We start from the raw sequence: 19,632 nt of genomic DNA on the forward strand, positions 1-19,632 counted from the left end.
GCAGCTGTGCGCTTTACAAGTCCAGCACATTTACATTTACATTTACTTCCTGTTCTGAGGTTGATAAATATTGAGTTAGGTAACAACAAATGCCTGTTACTCAGCACCAGAATGCACATGGGGTGAGTGTGTGTTTTACATATATACTTTGTGTTACATAGTGTTGGGGGTGTCGCCTTAAATACACCAGTTCCTCCCGACAGCATTTTCGCAGCGGTTTGTTCCGTCGAGGAGGTCTTCCCACGGGCGGGTATGGTGATGACGTCATCCTATATCTGGTAAACGAATTCCTAGCACCAGGCTTGAGGTGGGTGCTGCCAGTCGCGGGGGAGGGATGGGATTTAAGGGGGGGGGGAGTGCGGGAGTGTGCTGGACAATACCGTAATCGCCCACTTCTACATAAGGCCCTACCTGTGAAAGAACTGTTTGGGGCTGTGTCTCTGCACCTGTTCAGGATAACACGTATGGTGTTCACTAATATGTTTCATGTTTACGGTTTTATAACTATCTGTATATCACATTTAAGAAATATCTCCGGCCGGACATTGTGATAACGTATGTATAATATGTCCAATGTTGTTGCGTATTGTGTTCATATGTTAAATTATGTTTTTGGCATGACACAGTAGATTATTTTTCGCGTCATCCTATTCACAACTGTCTGTATGTTGTGCTAGAGTTAGACCTTTAGAGTAAAAGGTGTTCTAATTTCCAAACTGAAAGCTAGTCATTCTATAGCCTGCAGAGATAAAAGGCTGAGGTGGCCTTGTCAGGAATCGAACCCTGATGACTTCGGATTTTGCAGTCCATGCTCGGGCCACGCTCGTGGGTCCGAGGTCGTGACCTCATCACAGCAGACTCCGCAGGCTCTTCGGATAGGCGGGTGAGCAGTGGAGGCGTGGCCTGTGAGTGAAGGGAGCCATCCGTCGTGCGCGGGTGCAATGCAGCGCGTGCCGGGGTGTCCTTGCCTGCAGAGCCCCCTCTCCGGGCCGCTGATTGGCTGCCGGACACAGACTGCAGCACTGTGCTGGTGCATGCGGGAAAAGGTGCTGAGTGGGGAACTCCTGCCGGGCGGGGAGAGAGGGGGAGGCTCGGGTGGAAGTGGGGGCCGCTCGTCTGCAGACAAGGGAACCACAGCATCACAATGACATGCACGTGGGGGTGGGTGGGGGCGCAATGCAGCAGTAACCATGCGAAGGAGCGGCTGCGCAAATACATTTGATATATATTCATGTCACTGGAACCACTGCGGACGGTACCGCGACCGGTGGGTTCCGCTGCCCCAGCAGAAATTACAAAAGTTCAAGGAAGTAAAGAAAATGTGTTTTTCGTGTTTGTGTCCTCACGTAGCTCTAGTATGAATACCCCAGTCTAGCGTGACCAGATTCTGAGAACCAAAAACCGGGACACGCTGGAAATAAAAGTAGAACTAAAGCCTTTAGTCTTACTTATATATCTGGTCTGTCCCGGGTTTTGCGTAGCTTTGAAAATCTGATATAAGTATGTGTGTGTGTGTGTGTATATATATATATACACACACACACACACACACACACACACACACACACACACATATTTACATAACATATGTATTATATATTAAAATTGCATTTATGTATCCCATACTACCCCAGACCAGGTGTCAAAGAGCTTTTTCTGCGAGTTGCACGCAACTACGGAACCCAAAAAGAATTAATGGTGAATTAGTATACAGAGGTATGAAATTAATTTGGAGTGGTGGACATGTGAGTTTGTTATTTGGATTGAAAAAGGATTGTAGAGGGATAGAAGAGGGAAGGATTTGCATTAACCCCTTCGCTGCGGCAGCAATTTCGCCGCAGCGCTGGGGGGGGGGGGGTGCGAGCGGCGGCCGCATGCTCATGACGGAGCCGCTCCGTCACGAGCCGCGGTTGAGCTGTGCTCGTGACGGAGCGGTTCCGTCATGGCCCCGCCCGCTCAATAGAACGCGCCGCGCAGGCGCGGCGGCAGGGCCATGACGGAACCGCTCCGTCATGAGCACAGCTCTGCCGATGCTCCTGACGGAGCGGCTCTGTCATGAGCATGGGAGGGGTTAATATAGCGCTTGCTACCCTTGATGAGGTGTTGAAACGCTTTTCAGCTGGTAGCACGCTACTCCGGAACCCAAACAGGATTTATATATTTATTTAAATATATATTTATATACAGCAGGCTTTTAAACATATGTGTACGCTCACACACACACATACACGCGCATACGTTTACAAGGCTATGCTTACTTAACATTATCGATGACAGGACCTTCACCCATTGACCCCTATTCTTAACCGCACCCGGTCTCCCTTTTGCTGGTAGTATGCAGCCGAACTGGACTTTGGATCTTTTCTGGGTTTGGGTATTAGCACCACATTGGCATCACACATCATAGCAGTGACTATTCCTATTTCCCCAAAGGAGTTGGAGAATTTAGTCAGATGTAAAGCTTCCTGTTATATGCTGCAGTGTATCCATCCAGCCCCGGTACTTTACACCCAAGACTGTTAACTGTGGCAGTTACTTCCACCTGTTCAATAGATCTGTCTAAATACTCCCTATGTCATTTCTGTCAACTTACAAAATATTTTCACCATGTGAGTAGGGGGCGGGGCCTGGTGCTGAGGGTTAACAAAGAGGCACTCTGCCCTTCACCAAGCACCCCCTCCAAGAAAAAATCAATAAAAAAACGGGCTGCCGCTGCCTATGGAGAAAGTTCCATGGGGCAGAGAGGTGGGGCAGGGCAGGGCCGGCCCTAGGCATGTGCAAAGTGTGCACCTGCACAGGGCCGCCAAACCCCAAGGGCCGCCACGACGAGGATCGGATCAGGATCACTGGCACTGGCGGCCCCCTGGCACACACATTTCAAGAGACATCGAAAACCGGGAATCTAAAATGGGAAAATTTAAAAATATACCTAGAAGGCCTCTTGAGAAGAAAAGCTGTAGCCTGGTTGGTTGCGCTAGAATGAGACAATGGTTAACATGTGCACAAAAACGGTTCAAACGAAATCGCTGCAAAAACCAGCAGATGGAAACAGTTCCCAACAAAGACGGACGCCTTGGAATCCTACGCAGTGCTTCATGCGATATATACTGAAAGATATCCCGCCTCCCAAAAATATCTTCATTTATTTCCGTCTCTTAAATAGTTACGCAGGAGCCCCCAAGCTATAAACGCACGCTCTGTGAACACCCATCATGCGTTTGCCTAAGAGAAATGTAACCAAAAGCCATATTTTCTCTGTGGGCCTCTGCGCAGACCAAGGCGCCTAGAAGCCTGCCACAGAGCCGATCACTGCGCTATAAAGGTCTATTCACAGGTTAGTTCAAAAGCCTTGCGCAAGTTTACAAGGGCAGAGAGGCCGGGCAGGTTTCGGAGGGGCGCTGGGAGGAAAGCCACCAAGAGGAGGGCGGCAAAGCCGGCAGGGCTGGGCTGAGTCAGTGACGTGTTCAACCTGACAGAGGACAGGCACGGCCAGCAAGGAGAGTGATTGGCAGGATTTGGCGGCCTCCGCTCCGGCTCCGGCCCGGTCCGCAAATTTCTGCAAGGGATGGGTCACACACCACTCAGCCAGGTTAAATTCCCGAAGCCTGCGGGCCGACCCAGTTATTGTGCATACCCACCAAGCAATGGGACTGCAGCGACGCGTTGTTGTTTTAATTTCAGTTTCACTTACTTGCCCAGCCTGGCAGCTAGCCATCAGTTTGGGTCCCAGGGCCGTCAATCTTAGTCCTACTTCCAATGACGTGTCATGACTGCCCTGGGAAAGTCAGCCCCCGCGCGCTGTGCGCAACACTGACGCGTCACGTGGTCACGCTCCAGTATGTGTTTAAAGTACTTACACATACGTTGCCATATTTATCACGTCTGAATTGGAACACAATTTTTGCTAAGCAAGGAAAGAGGGTCGGTTCGGTTGGTTCCAGGTAAGGCGAAACCCGTACAGAAAGAGGGGTGCCAGGTGGTTACTGAAAGACCCACCCCTCTGAGCATCAGGTTTGGAACGTGTAATGTTTGCACAGTTTTATATAATCCGAACTACCCGAAGGATTTGGGGTGCTTTACATGAGAACGTTAAATTACACAAGTTCACTTCCGGGGCCCCCACCTACGCTCCCTGCACAGGGCCACCATGAGCCTAGAGCCGGCCCTGGGCAGGGGAGGGGCCAGGTGGGGGGTACTAAACACCAGAATATGGATCATTGGAGGTAAGTAAACAATTTAATAAATAAACAAATTTCGTAGCGTGCCCTGCATTGCAAAATTCGTTTTATTTATTAAATTGTTTATTTACCTTCATTGATCCATATTCCAGTGTTTAGTACCCCCGCCCTGCCTCTCTGCCCCACAGAACTCCCTCCACAGGCCGCGGCTGCCAAGGGGTCTTTGAGGCTGTCACTGATGTCTACGGGTTTTTCCACACCTTTTATAGACATCGGCTGCTTACAGCCTCCGAAAACGAGCTGGAAATCCACTGTTTGGAGTGGTCTTCAGCTCGTTTTCCCTGCCACTGTGTGATTTTGACTCCTCGCCGTGTGACTGTTTGAAGGGAGACGAAATCGTGTGACACACAGTGCCAACATAAGTTGGCATGTCTGCTATGTTCTGTTTGTGTATGTAGACCGCATTTGTACAAAAATTGGTGCTCATCCTCCCAATCTTTCCTTTTTAGGTCCCGGCCTGACATCAGCAGCGCATGCGCTGCTCTCGTCATACAAGACTTCTTGGACTCAATACGATTTCAAGAAGCCTCGTCCCAGCTCTGCCTGCAGATTTTATTTGTGCGCGTCGTTTGGCGTCACAAATTATGCCTAAAGCAGTGCAATGATTGCACTGAAGGCATGCCAATCATTCCTTGTTGCCACCCTGTCTCCTTTTAGGCATGCCCACTGAAATTGGATCGTTTACGGGCAGATTTACACTCTTTCCTTTAAAGGACTCGAAGCACTTTTTTTTCTAAGTTGCAGCGCCGTCCACACGCTTGAAAAAGGCCGCTGACATCCTCTCCTGCTTCAGCCCCCCACTCTCGCAAAATGTGGAATTCTGCTGCATCATCAACGCAACTTATCTCTCTGGTGTTTAGGTTTTTAAAGCAACCTATTCATGCATTCATTTGCACATTATGATGAGCTGACAAGTATATTGTGTGTTTAGTGTTTTAAAGCAATCTATTCATGCATTCATTTGAGACTTATAATGAACTGACAAGTATATTTCGTGTGAGGCAGGGTTGGACTACAGAGGTTGATTGAATGGTCGGTCATTTGCGCATTATGATGAGCTGACTAGTATATTTGGTGTTTAGCTTTTTTTATAGCAATCTATTCATGCATTCATTTGCGCATTATGATGAGCTGACGAGTATATTTAGTGTGAGGCGGGGTTGGACTCCAGAGGTATGTTTGAATGGTCAGAGCATTTAGAGCCAGAGAACTAGGTCAGTAGAGCTGCTTTTAGAGCCAGAGAACGAGGTAAGCAGAGCTGCTTTAGAGCTAGAGAACCAGGTCAGCAGAGCTGCTTTAGAGCAAGAGAACTAGATCAGCAGAGCTGCTTTAGAGCCAGAGAACCAGGTCAGCAGAGCTGCTGTAGAGCCAGAGAACCTGGTCAGCAGAGCTGCTGTAGAGCCAGAGAACCAGGTCAGCAGAACTGCTTTAGTGGCAGAGAACAAGGTCAGTAGAGCTGCTTTAGAGCCAGAGAAAAAGGTCAGCAGAGCCACTGTAGAGGCAGAGAACCAGGTCAGCATAGCGGCTGTAGAGCCAGAGAACCAGGTCAGCAGAGCTGCTTTAGAGCCAGAGAACCAGGTCAGCAGAGCTGCTTTAGAGCCAGAGAACCAGGTCAGCGAAGCCGTTGTAGAGCCAGACAACCAGGTCAGCAGAGCTGCTCTAGCTGACACTGACTGACTGACACTGACTGACTGACACTGACTGACTGACACTGACTGACTGACTGACAATGACTGACTGACTGACTGACACTGGCTGACAATGACTGGCTGACACTGACTGACTTGACACTGACTGGCTAACACTGACTGACTGAAACTGACTGACTGACACTGACTGACAGACAATGATTGACTGACTCTGACCGACTGACACTGACTAACATTAGGTCTCACCTTTCATTAAGTTAAAGCTATTTGCTTTGCTAGACAAAACTATTAGCAAAGTAAATGGCTTTAATTTAATCAAAGGTGAGACCTATTGCATTTTCAATGCTTGTTTCAGAGTGTAATTCCTGATAGAACAGTCCAAAGGCTTTCATTTCCCCTTCCTTCTCTTTTATCAGTGCCGCAGTGGAGTCCCTTAATTCAATTATATGGGAATTGTTGGCCCTAGCCTTTAAGTGGATGGCCAATAGTCCATCTGTTTTGTTACCTGTTGAATAGACGTTCTCTAATTGGTAGATATAACCACCAGCTGGTCCCTTAATCTATGCATCTTATGCTTTTCTACCTGCTGTGGATTTCCAGCCTATTAAGAGTTTTATCGGTTTTCGCTGTCTCACTATTTTATCTGTCTCTAAAAGCAGTTATTTTTTATTTCTCGTGTTTTGCGCTATCAGAATACCTCCAAGGAATGCCTTTAGTGTGTCCGATTGGGTCACTGGAGATGTTTTTTGAATATGGTGGGCTTCAGCAAACTCTAAACAAGACATTCGCACTACCTTGAATTGTCACTTTTATGGTATATTGTGATTGCATGTTGCCCACCTCTATGGTCAGCTGCTCGTTGACCAACCTCAAACATTGACTATATACAAATACAGAGGCAAACACAAACAATTCATGAATGCAATGAATTCAACAAGCAAAGTGAATAGAAAACGCAGTTCCTGGTTGTCGGGTTAGTTGCTTTTCTTTATTATGTTTTCTCTTATTTCTTTCTCTGTCAGAACTAGCTCAGCCAACGAGTTTCACCTTAACGAAGGCTGCATCAGGGCAAAAAATCTTTTTGTATTAACGCCATTCGAGAGGAAGCAAGAATTCTCTTCAGCAGGTAGCCAGGCTTTTTCTAAAACTCTTTCACAGATGCTACAAGTTGTAGTATCACAGTTTTTTCAATATTTCCAAAATTCAGGAATAAGGGTCCTGGTGATGCATGGAAGAATATCCTGACCGTCACGTTTTCGAACACGAAAGCAACCCATTTTTTTTTTACTTCTATATGGAAGTGAGAACACGTATTTGGGGTATAATGTGCCCTCATCCCTACATTTTGGAAATATTGAAAAAAAAGTGATATTACAACTTGTAGCATCTGTGAAAGAGTTTAAAAAAAGCCTGACTACCTGCTGAAGAGAATTCTTGCTTCCTCTCGATTGGCGTTTACACAAAAATATTTTTTGCCCTGATGAAGCCTTCGTTAAGGTGAAACTCGTTGGCTACAATAGTTCTGATAGAGAAAGAAATAAGAGAAAACTCAATAAAGAAAAGCAATTAACCTGACAACCCGACAACAAATGAACTGTGCTGATGTTTCAGAATATATCAGAATTAGTACAAATGAAGCAGATTTTTTTGTAATTCTGAAGTGTGGTGGAAACAAATATTTGAATGTGATCAAAACACAAATACACTAGATGATGCTAATTGCATACAATATCGTTTTTGGGCAGTAAAACCGTTTTTTTGGTGCAATCGTATTAGTCATTTCAATTGAAAATGTGTTTATTTATAATGGCAGTGCGCTACCACACCATGCATACTCCACACTACACCACTCTGCTCCACTCTACGCCACGCCACTTCATTCTATGCCACTTCACTCTCCGAAATGCCACTCCACTCTATGCCCCTCCGTTCTAAGCCAGTCAACTCCACACCACTCCAATCTACGCCACTTTCTCCACAACACCACACGCCACTCCACTCCACTCTAAGCCCCCACACTCTACACCCTGTACCCCACTGCACTTTACCCCATTCTTCCAATCTACCCCACTCAACTCCAATCTACCTCACTCCACCTCACCTCAATCTACCCCACTCCAATCTACCCCATTCCACTCTATTCCAGGACAATTTTCCCCACTCCACTTTTAATTTATCCCACTCCACTGCAATCTATCCAGCTCCTTTCCACTCTAATCTACCCCACTTCAATCTATCCCACTCTACCACAATCTAGCAAATCTACTCCATTCCAATCCACCCTATTCCACTCCACCCAATCTACCCCACTGCACTTCAATCCACGCCACTCCAATCTCCCCAACCCCATTGTAATCTAACCCACTCTACCCCAATTCACTCCATTACAATCTAATCTACCCCACTACAGTCTAATCTACCCATTCCAATCTACCCGATCAACTCCTTTCTGCTCCAATCTATCCCAATCCACTCCAATGTACACCACATAATCCATTATACCCCACTCCAGTCAACCCTACTTCACTCCAAACTACTACACTCCTCCAATCTACATCACTCTGCTCCAATCCACTACAATCTATCCCACTCCAATGTACCCCAATCCACCCCACTCCAATGTACCCCATTCTAATGTACTCCACTCATATCTACCTGACTCCGCTCTAATCTACCCCACCCCATTCTACCCTACTCTACCACACTCTAATTCACCCATTGTACCCCGATCTACCCCATTTCACCCCACTCCACTTTACTCCAATGTACCACCCAAATCTACCCCAAACTACCCTACTCCAATCTACCCCATTCAATGTGCCCCACTCCAGTCAACCCCAATTCAATCCACTCCCCTCCAAAAATAACAGGTGATATACATAAAGGGGTAATACCATTGATTGGTCCACCTATTAACTCCATGAATATACATAGACTAGCAGCCCGTCCTGACGTTGTCCGGGTATGAATTGCTGCCGGCCAGTAGTATATTGTTTTGTAGTATTTCGTTTAGATAGCATTTCCTATCTGTGACAGGCCTATGAAATGCTCCGATTCACAGTGCACTGCTGATGCACTTACGAGTGCGCGTTCAGTAGTGTGTGAACTCGAGTTTCCCTACTTTATTTTTCCTTGCAATATTATATAGCGCGAACTCAACAACATGGCATGAGCACAATTTACATTACAGAAGAACACATTCATTTGTGGTAGGCACGGGGAGACAAAGCGATTTGCCTGGAATCACAGGATGTTGAGATGATGCCGAGATTCGAACGTAGCTCCCCAGCTCTAAAGTTCGCAATTCTAGAACTTGTGGTGGGAGGTGTGTCTAAAAATGTATGTTGGTGCTGGCTATCAATGAGAGAGACCTGTGCATTTTTTAAATGGTTGGTGAAAAAATATGAGTATGTTGCTGGAGATGTGGGCCGCCGTGCCACCAATGTACTTACCGGGGGAGGGTAAACACCCATTATTCCGCAACTTTCTTTCCGTATATCATCACTCCGCATACTTTCATTACGAAGGTACCATGACTCCGCAATGCCATTATAACGCATGGCATTACATTTTATATGCTTTTACCATGCATACATTTACAACCAAAATTGATTGTAAATGCATGAATGGTAAAAGCATGTTTTTTTAAATGATTGGATAAGGTAAGTATGGGTATAGGGGTATATGTTTTGGGGTACTGAGGTATATGTTTTGGGGTGTTTGGGTATTTTAAGGGTTCAGATATAGTTTTGGGGTATGGGGTATATGGGTAGTTTTAGGGTTTAGGGATAGGTATGGGTTTTGGGGTACAGGGGTATTTTTCGGGTTCAGACCTAGGTTTGGGTTTTGGGGTACAGGGTTATTTTTAGGGTTCAGGGCTAGGTTTGGGTTTTGGGGTACAGGGGTATTTTTAGGGTTCAGGGGTAGGTTTGGGTTTTGGGGTACAAAGGTTTTTTAAAGGGTTCAGGGCTAGGTTTGGGTTTTGGGGTACATGGGTATTTTAGGGTTCAGGGGTAGGTTTGGGTTTTGGGGTACAGGGGTATTTTTAGGGTTCAGGGGTAGGTTTGGGTTTTGAGGTACAGGGGTATTTATAGGGTTCAGGGCTAGGTTTTGGGATACAGGGGTATTTTTAGGGTTTAGGGATCGGTTTGGGTTTTGGGGTACAGGGTATATTTATAGGGTTAAGATGGGTTAGTGTTTAAGGGTGTTGGGGTATTTTAAGGAGTAAGGGTGGGTTATGATTATGGGGTGCAGGTGTATTTAAAGGGAGCAGGGTGGGATTAGCACACGATATGAGACATGGCATGAAGGGCGGAACGTACCACACACCCCAGCGTTTGTCACGCCCCCAGCACACGCCCACAGCACAACGCTGACACACCCACAAGGGACTACTTTGCTGGCACGGTTCTTTTACCTTTTAAATGTATATGGTGGGTGTCTGCATAGCCTATGTCCTTCTGCTGCAACTGCCTTTTCCAACGCTGTATTGGGTGCTGTGGTTCCTGAGATTACCTGCCTCAAAGGTTTGGGTTCTCTCTTCATTATATTAGTATGGATTATCTAGACTAATAGAAGCAACAATAAATGAAACTACAAGCATATTAGAAAATATTACAGTAGAACTTCAGGCTGTCAGATTACTTTTCCTACAAAATAGAATGGTTCTTGACATGATGCTGGCAGATAAGGGAGGAGTCTGTACAATAATAGGGGCGTCGTGTTGTACCTATATCCCTGACTCCTCTGTTACTGTTAGGGAAGCAATAAAAAGAAGGCATAATAAAGGTAAAGAGGCACACAGGGATTCCGGCACATGGGGCATAGACGGTTCACTCTGGGGTCAGTGGAGGGCATGGGGTTGGAAAATAGGAATGGTGTTCATAACAATATTCCTATTAATAACAGGCTGTTCTCTATTAATTAATTGCCTGCCACTATGCTGTCAACTATTAGGACAGCTGGCAAAATGCCAAGTGATGGTATCAAAAAAGAAAGATAGAATACTGATGCAAATAATAACTACTGAATTGATGCAGATAGACATTTCTGACAATGATATGAATATACAATATAATTACTGAATATTGACATGATTCAGGATGAAATTATTTTAAACTAAGGTTCAAAGGGTAGTCTGTGAAAGATGAAAAATTAATTAGCCCCCTTTGGTGAATGGATATATTAAAATGAACCATAGTTTTACATTAATTTCTGTGTTTCACTTGCTTGCAAATATGTGCTCACTCATCAGGTACAGCTCCATGATACACAAATGGTTAAACTAAACTGTCTGAAATTCAGCACGAACCAAATGGATTGTACATGTACGGTGTACGTGTCCCTTGCTGGGCCTTGCTCAAATTCTAGGAAAGGGCACACTAGCCTTCACCTGTGTACAGAAGCCAGTTTAGCAAATTCGTTCTTAGAAATAGCTCTTGGAACTGGAACAAGTCAATCTGCTCTGCTCCTGCTTGGGTAAAGGGTTTGCATGGCAAATATCATGTGCGGAAATTGTGCGTAGAAAGCAGAGAGCACAAGCATCTGCTGACTAGATCAAACAGTGCTTGTTTGGCAAAAACAAGATAACAGACTCGAGCTCTAGGTCAGGAGGCAGTAGCATAATGAATTGGATAAATATTAACATGATCATTTGTGTCACGTATAAAGAAATATACACTTGGCATATTTGTGAAATGCTCACACCGTGGTGCTGATGTTAATGAATACCATGTCTGATGGTTCTGAAATCGCATATAAGGATGATTTTTCTTTCTGTAATCAGATCTCTTCGCAGTCTTATCTGCAAATTGTCTCAGCTGCAGTTCATTAGCAATAAAGCCACTCAATCAGCCTTTGTGTGTGTCCATCTTGTCTATGTTTACAGATGTGTGCTTTTACACTACCCCACCCTAACTCAATGAAGGAGAAGATGTAATCGATAAAATTGGATGTTGGCAATTTATAGACATACAATAAAGAATATTAAGGCTGGTATGTGACTTAGAATGGGCTATACTCATACTATTCTCATGCTGGGAACACCTACAATTCCTAGAGGAATGGGTAGGCACATACAGAAGCTTACACCAGTTGAGCTTCCACCAGCTGGGGTGATTCCCAAATGTTTGTTGGGTCTTGTAAAGTTAGGTCTTGCCTAACAACACCACAGCGGCACTTAAATGTCAGAAAGCAGGACTGAGTAATATTAAGGTCCCACTGAGGTCCTCCAAGGGCATGCTGGTGGTCAAGGACAGAGAATTTCTCACCACTGAGAGACTTGCAGAGCTGATCATGCCTAGTCCACAGCACCTTCATTCACAGCAAGTTAGTTTCTGCCTTCAATGCAGTTCAAAGGCATCACCTTCAGCAGTAATCAGTTCCCAAGTTCCCTCAAGCAACCTCTTAGTTGACTAGCTGCTGGGCTGATGCTCTAAAAAATATGGGAATGCAGTCCAGTAGTCACATTTTTAGGACACACTGTTTCTGCAAGACATTTTTCTTACACACAATGAGCTTACAATCAACCAACTTCTTCTTTGTCACTCTCTTTTGCCTGCTTCTATATAGTTAGTGCTTGCAGGCATCACTTTTTTTTGGTATGCTTAACCCTCCCATGGCCCATGTACTTGTGTCCTTCCACTGCTTCTCATGTGGGAGCTACTTTTTTAGGTCGAGCCTGGGCAGCGCATGCGCTGCTCTGCGAGGCATGCTGTATTAGAGTATGGACTTGAAGCTCCACCCACTCTCCACCCATATTTTTCATTGGCTTGTGTAAATTTCCTGATTCATTAATAGGCTTGTTAGTCCCTCATTAGTAGTGCCTTGTCTTCAATTGTAACCTCCCATGAGGACTGGCCCTTTTACTTCTGTTGTTACATGGCATGTTTTATCTAGTCTGTAAGCACTATTTTCTTTAATGAGTTTCTCCTACTGCAGGCACAACATGCTTGCCTGCAACATTCAGGGTGCCATGAATGCTTTCACTTTCCAAGAAGCCCAGGACAATGGAGGCCACTTCTTTGAAATGAAATAGGTCTTGAGTTTAAAAGAGTTTGAGCTATTGGCATTGTAAATGACAATGCCTTTTATTTAAGTGTAAATTATCAAAGCAGATAATTTAAAGACATTGTCATTTACAATGCCAATAGCTTAAACTCTCACAAATGCGAGACCTATTGCATTGCAAAGGCTTGCTCTTTATCTTCTAACCATCCTTGCGAGTGAAAGTCTTTCCTGCGTACTGAGTTTTATCTCTTTTCGTTACACTCATTTATTTTACACTATTGATTTTCTTAATTTATTTTTTTACATTACTTTTGTTGTTTTTACTAACAGTTATGCATACATTTATTTACTCCATTTGTTGTTCCATTTTCAAAAATGTTCCTTTATGTTCTTTCCTCCACGATTTCTTCTTGCTTCATATGGTTTTCTGGATCATTGTCTTCTTAGACTGCACCTATAAAACACTTTATGCATGCCATTGTTAAGGATACACTACTTCCATGTTTCTTCGTTTAACCTCTCCCAGTCTACTTATTTTGGCTCCCCCTGCCTGTCCAAGTTCTTCTTTTTCCCACCAACCGCCCGTCCCTGTTTTATCTAACATTGCAGTGTCTTTTACCCGCCCCGATGCTTCTCGGTCCAACTCTCCCAACTGACAGCCAGCACTGGTCACTTCATATCGCTTTTTTAACCATCCTGCTCTCACCCCCACCAAATTGCCAAAGCCAATAGCTTGCACGTAGGCGAGACCTATTGGCTCTGCCAATTTTTATTTAAGGAGGTGGTGCCACAGTCTATAGCTCTTCTTTCAGATGTCTCAGTCCAAGTTTGTCCACCACCATGAGGGAAACCAGCAGACAAAGATCCTGGCATTGGCACAAGTTGTTTTCCGGGGCACACTTGTGTGTGTCTTGTACCTGGTTAAGAAATCCCTGACGCACCAAACACACACCCACACAAAGGGCAGAGCACGGTTTCTAGAGTCATATAGGTAGCATTTTAGTCCTACCATAATTGGGTGCACATTTTCCATGGTTTTTGTGAAAAATACTCTAAGGCTACGAGGACAAAAAAACCCTGAAACTTTTACACACCCCTATTCGCTCAGCAATTCTTAGCCAAAGGATTTAGAGGAGAGGCTATTTGTTCCAGAAGTAAATCTCACTGGTTTCTTCACCTTTACCGGACAGTTAGCCAAATCTATGTGCCAGATTAATGCTGACGTAAAAAAGAAATTAGTGTGAACTAAAAAGCAAGTGGAACTCACACAGCTTGTTCAATCAGTAAAGTTGCACAGTTGTAATGTTCTGTAGTGTGCTCAAAGGAGATCGCTGTCTGGCCAAACAGTGAGAAATCCACAAGAACTAATACATTGCTTCCCCTCTTGGGAGAGAGCACCTTCAAGCACAACTTAAGGGGGACCACTCGGTCTTATTCCATAAATGTAAGGTTCAACAAAAGTTAATTCCAGACACACGATGGTGTTCTTCCAACATTCACAGTTTATTAAACTCATTGTAAGTTCATGGTTTAAAGTGAATCACTGGGTAGTTGGTATTCAAAATATCTTGATCAGTAATGCATTGTTACACATGATAGCAAATCCCGATGCATTTCGGGCCACGCCCTTCCTCAGGGGTTTACTCTACAAGCAAAAACAGAAAGTCAAAGCATCAGCTATGCATCCTCATTCTGACAGTCAATAAGTAAATTAATCAATGCAACACATCTCCTATTTGCGAAGAGAAAAATTAAAGAAAAATTAAGCAATATACAACCAGTGAGCAAAGGACTCTAAGGGGTGTAAAGAAAATAACATGTGAAAATACAAGAACCCATTGTATTTGTAGGAGAGTAGGGTCTGCAATCCTATGATCACCCAGATTTTTTGCTTTTGTTTCACTGGTTTACGACTTTCTCTGGCTGTGGGCCTGCCAATCAGACCCACAGCCTGGCTGTTCTCTTTCTAAATTACCTCATGTACCCTAGGTGCAACTACCAATTGGTACTGGGCCACCTTATCAGACCCTGTAACTCAGGGCATAGGTGTACCCAGGGCTGGCAGGGGCTGCAGCATGTATTATGCCACCCCTGGCTGGCCTCCTAAATTTGACACAACTGGCTGCATGACAGCTGGGGCAAAGTCGTGTAATCACCCTTTGCTGTAGGTGTAGTATACCTATACCTAACCCTAAAATGGACACACAGATTCCTATCAGTCACTCCTATGGCAGGCCTTGACAATCCTGAAGGCAGAGTGCTTGGAATCGTGTGAGATGGTGCTCTGGCATGAGCTGAGCCTGTCTGCAGCTTGCGGAATCAAGTCCTAATAGCTGTTCCATGATATCGCATACCATATACTCTTAAGTGCATTATAATCCTCGCGGTTAAATGCTATCTTTGGTATTGCTTTATCAAAACATGTCGAGTAAGGTGTCATACGAATTGGAATACTAACCCCTCGCCAATTCTGGCGACGGGGTTAGCATTCCACCCTTCTAGAGGGACACGACATGTATGTAACTGTGAACCCCGGTTAAAGTTAACTGAAGCCTCAGCTCCACAAAATGGATGCTGCCACCACAGACACGAGTCTGACCTCCTGCTGCTGGGAGTCCTTCCAGCGAGGGAGGCCTGGACAAAGGGTTTCCTGTCCGGGGCGGTGCTAGCACCGTCCCAGACATGGTTTTGTGTATCCTGGGTAGGCAGGGCTTTTCAGGAAGGTGACTGCTGAGTGGCACCCCGGTGCTCACTACGCATAGGCCAGTCAGAACCAGTTCCAGGGGCACACCAGCCCCTGGCCTGGGGAAGTCCGGCAGGGGAGAGGGGTGTAACCACCCCCCTCCTGGTCCCACCCATAGGCAGGACCTAGTCACCGGGTCAGCCCCCTTTTTTAGTATAAAGATAGGAGCGGGCCCCCTGTTCAAATTAGATCATCTTTGGAATCAAGATACCACTTTCTTCGAAAGGACTTCACGATTTCTTCTTCAAGATTCTCCCTTGTGGCTAAGGAGTAGTCACCCTGCATCAAGCGGGCACCATCCTAAAGAACACTGCGGTCTGCTGCAAGTCCTTCATCACGAATCCGACGACCCAGCTCGACGAGACCCGGCTTCCCTGGCACCTCTGACCTCTACTCACCTCTACAGCCAAGCTGAGAACCGTGAGTGCGACGAGACCTCGAGGGACCGACGATCGCCAAGACTGCACGACATCTTTACTGCAAGCCCACCGTGTCCTCCACTGGTGAGTGCTTTGGGGTCCGAGAAGCCCCAACCCTGCGCAGCTCCAGCATCCAAGGTCAGCCTCCCTGCATCTCCACGATCTGCGTGGGGCCCTTCTGCTGTTTGCTGTGCACCGCGTTGTTTGGCTACTAGCCGGCTGGCTTGTGGCCTTCTGAACGACGCCCGACGACTTCACGACTGCTGGTCTGGTTGCTCCAGACTGGCCCTTGCTTCCTTCTTGAAGAGAGGCACCCCGGACCCTCCTGGTCCACTCCAGACGCCATTTTGAGTCCACCGCGTGGGCTTGAATTTGCCAAGGCTTTGTTGCCCAATCCTGGATCCAGCGACGCCGACAGCTTCTATCTTCGTGGGACAGCACGATCCTCCATCCTGGTCGCCGACAACGCCTCCTGGTCCGTGAGATCTTCGAGCTCCATCGTCACCCACTCACCTTGTCGAGGTGGCTACCATCCGGTGCCCTCCTGGTGCCCACTGACTACTGGCTAGTAGTCTCGAACTTGGTCCCCTCTGCTTTCAGGTGTCATCTATCTTCGAGATCCAGGCTTGGATCCAACTGAACTTTCTTCACTGGTCACCGGCCAGCATCTTTTCTTCCGGCTCCTGGTCCGTCTACGAGGATTCCCGACGTCTTTTCAGACCTATGCAGCCGCAGCCCCTGGGCTAGGTAACTTCGGCATTTCGGTGCCCCAGCATAGCCTCACTATCCAAGGGTCAGAATCTACTTTCGTTTTCTCCCTACCAGGTCGGGTTCGCCCGAGAACACTAACTTTCTAATTCCTAGCTACCATAGACTTTTGTCCGCATCTCGCGTGAGAGTGCACACACTGCACCCGAGTCCCCTAGGCCTCCTAGAAGTAATCTAACGATTCCCTAGTCAAGTCCTAGCGATTCCAAAAGCTATTAGTACTGTACTTACCTGCTAGGAATTTCGCATTCCACTTTCAGAGTATATGGTTTTCCGTGCCCCTCGGGCATTTGTATATACTGTGCTAACTTAAGTATTTTTGTAAGAGTTTTGGTTTGTGCTTAGTACCCTGTCCTCATAAAGAGTACAGGGCTGTTGTGATCTTTAATAAATAACTGTTTATTTTCATAACACTTGTGTGGTGTCCTTTCACTTGGTGTTCAAGGGGTATATGTGTGGTAAACAGCTGGCTTAACACGCCCTCTCGAGTCTTTAGCCTTAGACTGCTCGTATCCATGCTACTAGGATAGCTGGTCTATAAGGTTGACTTACAACCAATCATCAATAAGGGTTGCTGGACTGATACATAGTGTTCACTAGAATAGTGAGCACTGCATATCAGGCCACCTTCTCACAGTATTCACGGAAAAAATCCCAAGGTACCCCATATTCACCCCGAGGGAGTGAAAGCAAGGCGTCTAAAGAAATGATGAGCACTCCGCGGAGTTCCAAGCCGCAGACAGTGAACCAGGCTAACAGCTGAGCAGCTATGTTAAAGTGCACAGAGGAGTCAACTCCGCGGAGTTCTTGTGTAGTTACGCTATTGTAAGAACCCTGTTGGGACCTTAGTGTTTTATACGTTTACCAGTATGTCGAGCGTTGATGCATGTTTGGCACACGTAGTTTGGCCTTACCATACGCACCGCGAGTGCTCATCATTACTTTAGACGCCTTGCTTTCACTCCCTCGGGGTGAATATGGGGTACCTTGGGATTGAGTTTTTTCCGTGAATACAATGGGTTCTTGTATTTTCACATGTTATTTTCTTTACACCCCTTAGAGTCCTTTGCTCACTGGTTGTATATTGCTTAATTTTTCTTTAATTTTTCTCTTCGCAAATAGGAGATGTGTTGCATTGATTGATTTACTTATTGACTGTCAGAATGAGGATGCATAGCTGATGCTTTGACTTTCTATTTTTGCTTGTAGAGTAAACCCCTGAGGAAGGGCGTGGCCCGAAATGCATCGGGATTTGCTATCCTGTGTAACAATGCATTACTGATCAAGATATTTTGAATACCAACTACCCAGTGATTCACTTTAAACCATGAACTTACAATGAGTTTAAATAAACTGTGAATGTTGGAAGAACACCATTGTGTGTCTGGAATAAACTTTTGTTGAACCTTACATTTATGGAATAAGACCGCGTGGTCCCCCTTAAGTTGTGCTTGAAGGTGCTCTCTCCCAAGAGGGGGAGCAATGTATTAGTAAGAAAGAAATTGCAATATTTAGCTCGGTAAGATCTAAAGCTACCAAACCTGGACCATTGTATAGGAGTTAGGATCTAGATTTTGGATTTGGATCTTTTTGGTATGTCAATATTGATAACATGTTCCCAAAAGGACAAGGATAGTGAATTAACTAATCAAGTGGAAGACCCTGGAATACTGGATATTGGAATGATAACCTCAAGTAATGCAGAACTCACTAATACATTGTCACCTAAATAAAAACTGCATGGAAAAAATGAAACAACCAACAATTTCTGTTTCCCCACATTAAAGTTCCCTCCTAGATTTGGTACTGATTGTGATAACATCATGAAAAACTCCAACCTTAATCATAAATTTAAAGTATATGGCAAATACACAGTACAACTTTTTATAAACAATATGATTCTACCCTATATATTAGCCAATAATTTTGTTGTTTTTCTAGTAATGCTGAAAAATGGCGCGAGTTGCTGATCCCTGAGATGTCAGGTAAAAGCACTAAGTGTTTTTAAAATACCCCTCACACAATACGAATCCCATAGTGTCATGCTTCATCATAGGGGTCTTCCCGTCCCTCTAAGGGGTGGGGCGTGCTGCGACCTACGAATAAGCGGGAGCACGGTCATCCAAACTAGTTTACAAATCGATGCCTCACATTAAGGTATACACCCTACACAACCCCATTTTAATGTTTCCAGCTAGGGAAGTGAATAAAATCTGTTTTTACCACTAGCCAGGGAATGTTTAGCTTTGTTTGTATCTCTCACAGACCCTACCATTCTCCCTCCTACACTACACATAGGCTATTTTCACAACAACAGTGCTCCCGCGTATTTTTAGGTCGCAGCACAGAGTGCTTTTCCCTGACATTTCAGGGATCAGCAACACATACCATTTTTCAGTTGAACAGGAGGTAGATTCTATCTTTAGACCTCTTCACTCTTCCCCCTTTGTTATTTTCTTCAAAATACACAGTACAGCCACATTTCAACCTGAGACTGACCAAGATACTGAAATTGATTCTGACTCTGAATGGTTTATAGGTGGATTTAAAGCCAACAAAAAAACAAATATATATATAACAAAAGTATGTCTGTCTGTTTGTCCTATATGCATTACTACACCATTCATTTTTTTTTATCAGCCCCCGAGGGCCCTCATAATCTCTCAAATACTGAAATAGACAGCGAATTTGCGAGCATCGTCGACAGTTATGACCCCCAAAAGGAAATCGATTGGTCAATCTACATCAGAAGCACGAAAGAAAAAGGCATTATGAGCTTCAGAAACAGACGAGCAACGGGAAGCAAG

This window comes from Lissotriton vulgaris, chromosome 5 (assembly GCF_964263255.1).
Source record: "Lissotriton vulgaris chromosome 5, aLisVul1.2, whole genome shotgun sequence".
Taxonomy (NCBI): Eukaryota; Metazoa; Chordata; class Amphibia; order Caudata; family Salamandridae; genus Lissotriton; species Lissotriton vulgaris.